The following is an 11,304-nucleotide window of genomic DNA, read 5'->3' as shown; positions in this document are numbered from 1 at the left end:
GCAGAAGCTGGGGACTGTTTTAAAATGAGAACCTGGCCTCTGTAAGAATGCAAGGACACAGTTCTAGAGAGCACAAGGTGGTGCATGTCCCAGTTCAGATCTGAAAAAAGACCAAAAAGATTACTGAGAGGAAGCTTCAGTAGAAAAAGAAAAAAGTGCAATGAAGCTAAATCACATGGCTTTATGGGTTTTACAAGTGACTCAAGGAAGTTCCGCAGGGTGCAAGTAAACAGCTTCATTCTACTCTGATCCAGACTTGTTAGAAACCCTGACCACTGAATTTGGGCTGTTCAACTGTGGAGGACAGGAAGGGGTAACAACACAATTCAGAGGTGAAATGCTAAACCTGACCCATAACACAGTGGCCATATGTCTCACATGAAGAACCCTAACCAGCAACAATGTCAGAGGCACAGAGGGAATACCTAGCTCCAAACTCCCACTCTGTCCCCTGTCTCAGATCAACCTGTTTAGTAGAGGGCAGGATCAAATGCAAAACTTCAGGTGACAGTGAGCCACCTTGGGCAACTTCTATTGAAGGAAATGGGCTGCAAATACTCTGCCAAAGTATTTGCACAGTAGCCACAAACCAGGGGAACCTCTTGCAGAGGGTGACAGCACCAGGATGGCAGTTTGGGAGACAGAGGGCAGCAGCCACACAGCCAGCCATCAGAACCAGTCCTTGGAAGCCATCACCAGAGTGTCTGACAAGGCTCATTCCCTGTTCTGGGCAGGGAGTCAGGAGCTAGACACAACCTCTTCCAGTTCTGCAGCTCAGACAGTAACAGTGGGTGCTGTACAGCCCACCCACCACCTGCCATCTGAGGGCCAGATTTCCCCCCTTCCTCAAATTCCTGTTTTTTAAAAAACAAGCTCCATTGATTAGGTTTTGATTGTCATGAGGTTAGAGGGAGTTCAGAGTCCACATCTGTGCTGGAAATGACATTCCTGTCTAATTAGTGGGCTGCAGCAGAGGGGGCCTTCCTGTTCCATCCCCCCAACACAGAAGAGGGCAGAGACATCTTAGGTGGGTGGAGAGAAGGAGATGGACACTCATTCACTGCTACTGGAGGTTCTCTAGCTGCCAGCAGCATAGCATGGAATTCTACCAAGCCCACAGTCTCTCGCTTACTACAGTTAGGGTGAGGCAAAAGTTTGCAACCGTAAAATAGAAATGTGTTCAGACAGATGGGCTAGAAATAAAAGGAGTAGAAGACAGGAGCTCCTGACTCTGGCTTTGCCGCAGATATGATCTTCACTTCAGCCTGACTCTTCAAGAGCTGCTACAATTTTGGGGTGTCCACCTTAAGATATTTGGGGCCAACTTTTCAAATGCTGAGTATCCACAAGTAGGGTAAGAGTTTTAAAAAGAGACGACTCCCCTTTAAGGTTCCAAAATAAGGACCACATTTTCAAAAGGGCTCAGCTCTCAACATGCTGCTCTTTTCTGGAAACTTGGCCATGTATTTGGGTGCCTAAAAAGGAGCTGAATTCTTTCGACAATTCTGGCCTTAGGATGTGTATGAATTAGAAACCTTTGCATATCTATTCCAGTAAAGACACAGAGGCATGGGCACAAAGCTCCAGTTCAGACAGAGCCAAGGTAATTTTACAATCATGGCTCAAAAATCTGAGCAGATTTTTATGACATGGTGGTAAAAGCCCCTAAGGCTTTTCTACATTAATGCTAGCACAACTGTCATTGCCCTATTCTTGGACTAGAGCAGGGGTGGGCAAAAGGGCCTCTGCAGGCCGGATCCGGCTCGCCAAGTGGGTTGATCCAGCCTGCAGAGGCCCTGCCACTCCCCCACCCCCAGGCCAACTAGGGCCTGGGGGTGGGGGAGCACATGAAGCTTCCTCCCGTCCTGCAGGCTGCATGCAGCACTTTAAAGTGCTGCGTGCAGGACGGGAGGAGACGTCACGCGCTCCCCTGCCCCCAAGTCCAAGTGGATATTTGTGTGTCTAGCTGGGCATTCAAAAAAGAGCCCTCCCAAAATGAGTGGAGACATCTGAACACTGGGGCCTAACTCTCTATGAGCCTCAGTTTACCTCAGTGGTGGGGTGGTTAGTCAGTGATACTGCACAGCACTTGTAAGTGCTAAATGTTATTTTATCACCTCCCCTCCCTTTATGGAGAAAACAGGGTTAATTTATCATCTTACAGGAGAGCGAGAAAAAGCTCCTTCTGGCTCAAAATAGCTGGTTTTGTTCTTAGAATAGATCGCTTGTGTGCTGAACAATGTCCTCTCTAATCTTTTACGTCCATGTGTGCATTTTTTCCATTCAGTGCGCACCAAGGCATGTGCGAATGTGCACCACCAGTAGAAACACAAAACCTAGCTGTGGGCGCTCTTCTAATCAGCTGGGCAGCATGTGAATCTCTTCTGAGCGCTCGCACAAGCTCACAGCTTACAGGGAACACTAGTGCTGAAGAAAGCAAGAGACACACAAGACGTTATTTTGATGGGGCCTGCAGAAACCCAATGTGCAGTGTAGCCTGGTTGGTTCTGTATTCATGAGGATTGAGGGTGGGAGGGTAGTTTCTCCCACAGTTGGGCTGATCGCATCAGGCTATACCTAAGCAACCATTTGTCATCCTCTCTTCCCTTCTCTCTCATCTAATCCTCTTAGAGATACTAGTTAACGTTTCTGTATTGCTATCCTGCCCTGCCCAAGATACATTAGCAACTACAGCAACACTTGGGGGAATGACTCCATTGATCAGGGTAGCACAGCCACCGGTGGGGTAGGACAAGGTAGCTGTTAAACTACAGAAAGTATCCCACATACAGAGAGAAACCACCACCCAATCCATGTGCACTTCCATTTAGGGAGGCAGGAGGCCATACTGAAATTTAGCTGGAACACCAATACTAACACACCCACCTCTTGCCCCAAAAAATGCCACAGGAGCTTGTAACAAATGCAAGTGGTCACAGCTCCCTGTCTTTATGATTCATCGGAAGCACGGCACCTCACGCAGCATGGAGCACATCGGCACCATGATGGAATAGGGAGAGACACTCCTGCTGAATCACTCGTCTGAGTTTTCCTTGCAGATCTTTTACCACGTATTGGCTAAGCCCTTGGATTACAAAATCCAATGAGATCACAGTCCAAGGTGAGTTGGGAGCAATCAGCCCCAGGATACTGAATGTGAGCCAGGGATTTCTGAGGGAAATTGTAATCGCCTGCTTCCTGCTGCGTAGACAGTACAGCAAGCCATCCGGCTGACACACATAACCATGCTCATCACCTACAGTCCTGTGCACACCACATGCCACCGAGGGGGTGAGGCAGACGCTCTTCCCTACAGCCATCAATGCCTCTATCACAGGAAACAAAACTGCCTGGCTGTTCCTTCGATGGAAAGTGACCGATGTTCCGTCCTTGGGCATAAACACTCTAGTTCCTCAAGAGGAGAGTGGAAAAGGAGGCACAGAAATAGATTCAGGAGCAAAAATTGCTGGCTGCAGAGACTGGATAGCTCAGTGGTGTGAGCATGGGCATGTTAAACCCACCGATGTGTGCTCAATCCGAGGGAGGGATTTGGGGCAAATCTGTCAGGGGTGGTACTTGGTCCTGCCATGAGGACAAGGGACTGGACTAGATGACCTCTTGAGGACCCTTCCAGCTCTGAGATAGGTATATCTGTTTTTTCCAGTCAAGATGCCCCCCAGGTACACTTGCTACGCTCTGAAGAACAGGGCTGGAAGTTGTGCTGTTGGATCAACTATGTTTCGCTCCCTCCCACAAATAGGAAGCAGCAAGCAGATCCTTCCCCCAGTGAGACAGCAACAAATGCAAGGAATCAGGAGAGGAGAGATATTGGCAAGAGAAACTCAGTGGGGTTGCCATGTTAGTCTGCAACTTTAAAAACAATGAGCAGTCCTATGACACCATAGAGACTAACAAAAATATGTAGTATTAATGAGCTTTCGTGGACAAGACCCACTTCATCAGATCTCTAAGGTTCCACAGGACTACTCATTGTTTGGGAAGAGAGTGACTGAAGGTATCTACTTGTAGTACATTTTGTGCTGCTTCCTAGGGGGATCCTGGGCTGTGAGGAACCTTGCTATCAGTGCCATCTGTCCTAGCTCTTAAGTCTGAAGAGCCTGTGTCTCTGCCAGCCATGGGGCTGTTCCCCAGCATCACCAGCCTCTGGCCACACAAACATTCCTCTCTAGGCCTCTGCAGGCCCTGCTCTTTCTTACAAGTTAGCAACAGGCACACTGCACCTTCCAAGTTCTCCAAGTATCTCCGGCCACTCGCAGACTTCACAGATCTGCAACTCCCAAAGGAAGAACAGTACATCCCAGCCTACCATTTCCACCACAGAGCTCCACTTAACACACAGCCCTGAGACTTATTGATAGCAAAACCAAGTCTATGTTTACTTAAAAGAACAGAGACTCAAATGACAGCAAGCAGAAATAGCAGGAACAAAGGATTACATAGGAAAGAATACCATGTATACTTTAATTAACAAGACATTCCCTTTGGGTAAAAATTAACTCACTCAAAGTTCCTCTCCTAGCATTAAACAACCAAACCAGTGTGATCCACCTTTTATAAAACAAGCCAGCTAGCAGCTGTTCCCCCGGGAAAGCACACCAGGGTGGACCTATGTTGCAACCTCAGATATGTGAAAACAATCCTGTGCTCTTTTATCCATAAAATGGCACCCTCCTGCTGTATGTTCCTTCCTGTAGATTTCATAGTTGCTTGTTAATTACTTAATTTTCATTAGGTAGTAGCTGCAAGCTCCGCATGGAAACAGGTATTAACTGGGAAAGTAGGCTGAGTTTGTAAGCAGATAAATGTTTCCTTCCTATCTGAAAGGAACAGTTTGTCACCTCTTGGTGACTACTTTCTGACCTTAAGATAATTTCCAGTGTAGGTACTTAATGCCTTACATACTATCCTCACATACATTCTGCATTGATTATGATGCCCATGTTACTGGCTCTCAGCAAAGACCTCCCACATAATTGACCCAGGGGTTTACTGTAAAACTCCATGCATCCCACATCCTCTGCCAGTTCGCATCAAGAGGTTCCCAGGTCTCACACATACAGGCAGCCACCCATGTAATTCCCTATCTCTGTGTAGTGATAGAGATGCAGCCGTGTTAGTCTGGTGTTGCTGAAACAAAAGAGAGGACAATGCAGCACTTTAAAGACTAACAAGATGGTTTATTAGGTGATGAGCTTTCATGGGCCAGATCCACTTCCTCAGATCAATATGTGGTATATATGGTGGTGCCAATTTTCTTCCACATATTGATCTGAGGAAGTGGGTCTGGCCCATGAAAGCTCATCACCTAATAAACCATCTTGTTAGTCTTTAAAGTGCTGCACAGTCCTGTCTTTTGTCCTATCTCCGAGTGGCTTTGGTGTATTTCTGATGTTCTTCCTCAGCTCTCCAGCTTCAAAAGGGCTATACCTTCCTGTCCAAGGAACTCATCAATATTAGACTACAACTACCACAGAAAAGACACCTCCCTCCAGCATGCTCTCTAGGTAGCACTCCCACCTCCTGCCATGGAGAGCTAGCCTGGGAATAAAACCTGAATGTCCCAGCATAGCAATGCTGAGCCCTAACCTCAAGGCTATCAGGCCTTCCCAAGCCCCTGCTGGTCTTGTGAGGAAGAGACCAAACCTGGAACCTAAACCTAGGTCTCCTTCAGGACACTGCAGAGTCCTGAAATCTCACTGCAGCTATGCTTGAGACCTATGGCTGAAGCCCTGCTAAGCAGAAAGAATAACTAATAGGAGGTTCAGTTTGGTTGTTTCCTGTCACCGTCAAGACTGTATCAAATCATAATAGAACAGTAACCCCTCCCATCTCTGCAGCTGCTAAGCCAGTCACCTGAGGAATTTCCGGCAATCAGTGAGTTGAAGGACAACAAGGCTTTTACATGTTTTTTTTTATCTGCATGATTTACATTGTGCATAATCCCCTCTGTTCCCTGCAGAGCTGTGCTTTTGCCCTGAGAGAGGAGGCTGTGCTAACCCAGGCCAGCCTCTTATGTGGTGTGTTCTCATCTTTCAGACATGTTGCTCCCAGCAGCAAGAAGTGTTGTGCTATAGGAACCCTGAGTCACTCTTAGCTCCTGCAGAGAATGTTTCACCCACATTTGTCATTGCCTTGCTGGAAGAACTCTCCCTACACCCAAGTTAATGTTGCTGCGGGACAAATTGACTACCCAGGAAATTATTTGATGTGTAATAGCCCCGTTCAGCAAGAAGGGACTCAAACCATGGTACAAATTTATTCCAGCAACCACTGATCACTGGATAATAAAATTGCAAAGTAGCTTGCATTATATCCCCTGCACAATCACACGTCTTGTTTTCAGAGGCTCATAACTTTCCAAAACATTCATCTTATGGTCTGAAATTTGCCATGCTTGCTTTCTCCTCACAGAGGTGAATATTGCTGGAAAGTTTGAGCCAAAACTATTCAGTCAATTCTGAGCTACAAAAGGGTGGGGGAAGAAAAGCCATTTTTTGCACAACCATATATATAAAACACACACACACAAAGAATGTTGCAACTGTTTCTTTTCCAGCATCACTCAAGACCGACTAAACTTTGAAAGATTAAACTTGGCATAAGAAGTGTCCCTAATGAGCAGAAAGGACTCTGGCAATTTGCTTAAAAATTCAGATAAAAGAAACAACACAGTTATATAAATATTAGACAACATATCCCAGCACGTGTGCTGTATAACACTCCATTAACAGTGTATTTGCCCTGTTAGCCAGGCCTGTGAAGCTAGATACCTGTGCAGGGCCATGCGCTCTGAACCAGTGATTGAAGCTGATCAAAGACAGAGTGGGAGCTCACCCATTTTGTGGCCTGTCCCTTAAGGTCTGGGCATTAAGTGGTGAAGCAGCAATGCCCTGTGTTGTAGTAAGGGAAAGAGAAAAAATGTAGCCAAAAGAAGTTCCTGCCTCCCAGAAGGCCCCATCTGCTAGAGTGTGCTTCATGTGCAGAACTGGTTTGGGCGCATTCTTAGTGCTCTGTGTCCAGCAGGATAGAGAGGCTGTGGTCATGTAACACAAAGAAGCCTAGGGAGTCTGGGGTCATCTTCCCTGGAAAGTGCTGGGGCATTTTAGGCAAATTTAACTTGATTAAAAAAAAAGTGTTATGCAAAATCTTCCTGTTTTGTGTATTTCTGATCTGCCCTTCTTGGAAGAAGAGAGAGCTGGTGCAGCGGAGGGGAATAAGTTTCCTCCAGAGACGAGGAGCTGACAAGAGATGGACCTTCTCATAAGAAAGACTGGATCGTCTCTTCTTTCCCCACCAGCTGCAGCTGTTTTACCTACTGGTAGAAATGGCCGTGTTTTTCCCCAGTCACCAATTTTTGAAAGATAGCTCCAGGGGTCTGCCGCCATAAAAGCAGAGGGCCATGAGCTGCCAGAGGGTCGTAGGCAGAACTCAGTGCATTCTAATTTAGTTTTATTATAAGTATCTTAATCCTTGGGGGCTCAGAAGGATTGGGGCAAGCAGTTAGAAATTGATATGCTCATCTGAAGCTGTGACAGCACCATGATCCCCCATGCCCAATTCACAAAATGCCCTTCTAAATGAAAATAGGAAGCAGCTGCCCAGTAGACTGCTGGGGCTATTTGCTTTACTGCAGCATCTCCATGGGAGGATGGCAGGCCTGGCCCACTCCCCGGCATACTTCAGGGGGATTTCTCCCCAAAAACAAGGTGCGATGGAGAGATGGGGCCTCTCCCCAGCACTCTTGCTCTGCATGGGTGGCAGAGGAGAGGGAAGAGAGAAGCATATTCTTGGGTTCATCCCCCTCATGGAGCTCTCAAGTTTCCATCATTCACTTCCTCTAGCTGTAGGAGAGGGCTGGGGGCTTTCCTCTTTGGTGTCTTCCTGTCCAGTTGGGTCCCCCTGGCTCCTATGCCCCCCGGGGAGGATGAACATGACTGCAGCTGCTGCACTGAGTAACAAGAGGCAACTGCTCCCTACTCTGATTCATTTCCATTGCACTCACAAGGGAGCAGCAGATGTGGAGGAATGAACCACACTCCCAGGCTTAGTGGCTGCTTGTGGCAGGATAGTATAGCTACAGACAACGAGTCGTCCTTTGGCACTTAAGGGAACATCTACACTACAGAGAAGATAGACACTACCACAGTTGATCTTCCAGGGTTTGAATGAGGAGGTCTAGTAAAGACAGCTAATTCAAACTGAAAGGGGCACTCTGGTCAATGCCAGTAGTCCGGCTTCCACAAGGAGTAAGTGAAGTCGAAGGAAGAGTGTTCTCCCTTCAACTTCCTGCAGTGTGGACAGCGCCAAAAGCCGAGTTAAGGTACTTCGACTTCAGCTACACAATTAACATAGCTGAAGTTGCGCATCTTAATTCGACCTTGTCCCATAGTGTAAACATACCCTTGGAGACGAACAAAAATAACATAGTACCATGAGCTTTTGAGGGCAAAACCCATTTTAGACGAGTTTGAGCTTTCAGGCAGCTCCAGGTCACTTGCTAGAACTCTAATTTCCAGGACAGGTTAGTAAAAGGCCGAGGTCCTGGCCAGATCAGGACGTATGGTGTCTATTTTCCAAATAGGTAAACAGGACAAATCGCACACAGCATTTTGCAAATGGCATTGGTCTCTTCTGTTCAGCCTTTGCTTTGTAAACACAAAGTACTAAGTGTGATTACTAGGTGGCAGGAATGCTGAGAGGATAAACATCTCCCTGTATCCTAGCTCTGCAGCCTCCCACAGAGCCCAGAGGGTCTGGATGATTACCAGGAGACAAGAGGTCAGAGAATGGGAGAGAAGGGAAGGACAGAAACATTTTATGTAAAGACAGACACTCACGTAGGCTTAATTTAAAGCCCGTGACCCGTTTTTTAAATATAACTGCATAGTTATAGCAACTATGTACAGCACTGTGGTGCAGCCACTGATAAGAGAGAGCACAGCAAAAATTTAACAGAGCAACACCATACACGTTTCAAAACAGGAAGTGGAGAACACAGCAGCTCTGCTGCAATAGAAACAAAGGGAAGCATTTTAGCCACTGATATGGAGAAAGCTGTTAGTGCTATGGGGCTGCCTTTTGCACAAGCCCCCTCACAACAGACCATCAGGTTTAGTATGTGCAAAAATGGCTACATTACACCCTGAGACTGTATGCAAACCTTCCTGTTTACACTCACATGGTGGGGAGATTATTATTAGCTGCTGTCATTAGACCAAACAGCTTTCCTCCAGAAAGACAATAAAAAGATTAAAATCCAGAAGTCCTGGACCAGATGTTCCTACGCTTCTAACTTGCATCCATTTCAATGGAAGTTAAATACTTTTGAGGTTGAGGCCCTGCTGCCTAAAACAGTCTTGGACTTCTCTGCCCTTTCATTATTTCTCTAACCTGTCAAAGGTGTACCCAGCCATTCTGGGACTTTCAAGGGTTGGAATCAGATGCACATAACACACTATCTTTTTCTCACCACTGAAAGTGCTGTTTCTTAGGGATGACTAAAACAGGAAATCTCTGAGCACATCAAATGCTGGGATACTCAACATTCTTGTTACAAAAACAGTTGTACAAACATAACCCCCATCTTAAAAGTTTGCCAGTAACTTTGCGCCTTGATACTGGAATACCACACAAACCCCAAGCTAGTCTTTTCCTTTGGAAGGAAGTGATAAAATAGCTAATTTATACTGTCTTCTGTACACACAATGCAAAGTCACACTTTGTCCAAGTCTGTTTTTTCCTGTTCTAGGGATGATGGTAAGGCATGAAAGTTAACTATTGTAAGAATACATGTTGCTATTCCCCCATTTTTCCTGCATATGCTGGAAAAGGGAGTGTCTTTTTTGGAACTGAAAATACTGGAGTGAATGGATATTGCCAAGGGGGATTTAAGGAGGCATGGTACTATTAGCAGGTTTAAAACACTTCCATTTCAAAAAGTGGCAGGGGCTCTTTAAAGATCATACATGGCCAAGAATGGTTTTAAATCTCTTTCAAAAAAAGTTAACTCCAGCAGCAGAGCTGTATAACAAGGCAGTGGGGCATTAGTTCAGCATTGACTCAAAGAGTGTCCCCTACTGGGCTACTGGTACCATTTACTGCAGCGGACTAGACCGCATTGCTCAGCTTTGAGATAAGAACAAAACTGCCAGCAGCACTGTGGCTACAGCCCAGCACTTACGGACTTTGATCACCACTCCTTAAAATGTACTCCTAATTATAAAGTGTAACGATACACCTGGAGGAAAATCCCTTATCCACTTATAATAATGTATGAAATCACTGAATCACAGAACTGGAAGGGAGCTCGACAGAACATTAAGTCCAGTCTCCTGCCCTCACGGCAGGACCAAGCACTGTCTAGATCATCCCTGACAGATGTCTCTCTCATGTGCTTTTAAATATCTTCAGTGATAGAGATTCCACAACATCCCTAGGCAATTTATTCCAGTGTTTAACCATCTTGTGGGAGATGTTGTTTAGAGCCAAGGTAAGGGAGACTGAAGACAAAGCAAAAAACCCATAGAAGGGCATCAAATATTGATAGTATTCCAATGTGTGGCATAAATGAAGTGAAATTAAACTTGTGACAAAGGAAAAAAGTCAAGTGTTTCACCCTGAGAACACTAATTTGTGGTTGTTCCAAGGTGTGTTAGATGGGAGCAGCTGAGGGAGAGGTTAGTGAAGGTAGCAGAAACCGCTGAGCAGGTGGGAAGGACAGAGGTAAGTGTAAGGAACGAGCAGAAAGGGCGGGCAGGCAGGGTGGGGAAAAGCAACTGGGAGGGACTGTGCTCAACAAGAGTTATGAATATATAAACTCATTACAGGCAGTCCCCGGGTTACGTACAAGATAGGGACTGTAGGTTTGTTCTTAAGTTGAATTTGAATGTAAGTCGGAACTGGTACATATTGTACGGGAAACTCTAGCCAAACATTTCACCAGAGCTCAGTTTTATTCTCCCACACCTCACTTCCCTCAGTCTTTTATTCTCAAGCTGAGGTGTCTGCTGAGAAAAGCCGCTCCACGTCTCCCTGGTCTGCTGGGGGGGGGGGGGGGGGGGGCGGGGGGCGCTAGCTTCGCGTCTCTCTGGTCTGCTGGGGGGAAGCAGCTAGTGCGGGGTTGCCTCACCCCGTTTGTAAGTAGGGATCCGATGTAAGTCAGATCCATGTAACCCGGGGACTGCCTGTACTATCATTTAAAGGCCAGATGAATTCAAGTCCAAAGGTAGAGACAAGACATCCCCCCCTTAGCTTCCTTTCACGCCAACAACTCTTCCCTCAGAA

The sequence above is a fragment of the Pelodiscus sinensis genome, chromosome 1 (genome assembly GCF_052426305.1).
Source record: "Pelodiscus sinensis isolate ZL-2025 chromosome 1, ASM5242630v1, whole genome shotgun sequence".
NCBI lineage: Eukaryota > Metazoa > Chordata > Testudines > Trionychidae > Pelodiscus > Pelodiscus sinensis.
This window is presented reverse-complemented; position numbering follows the sequence as displayed.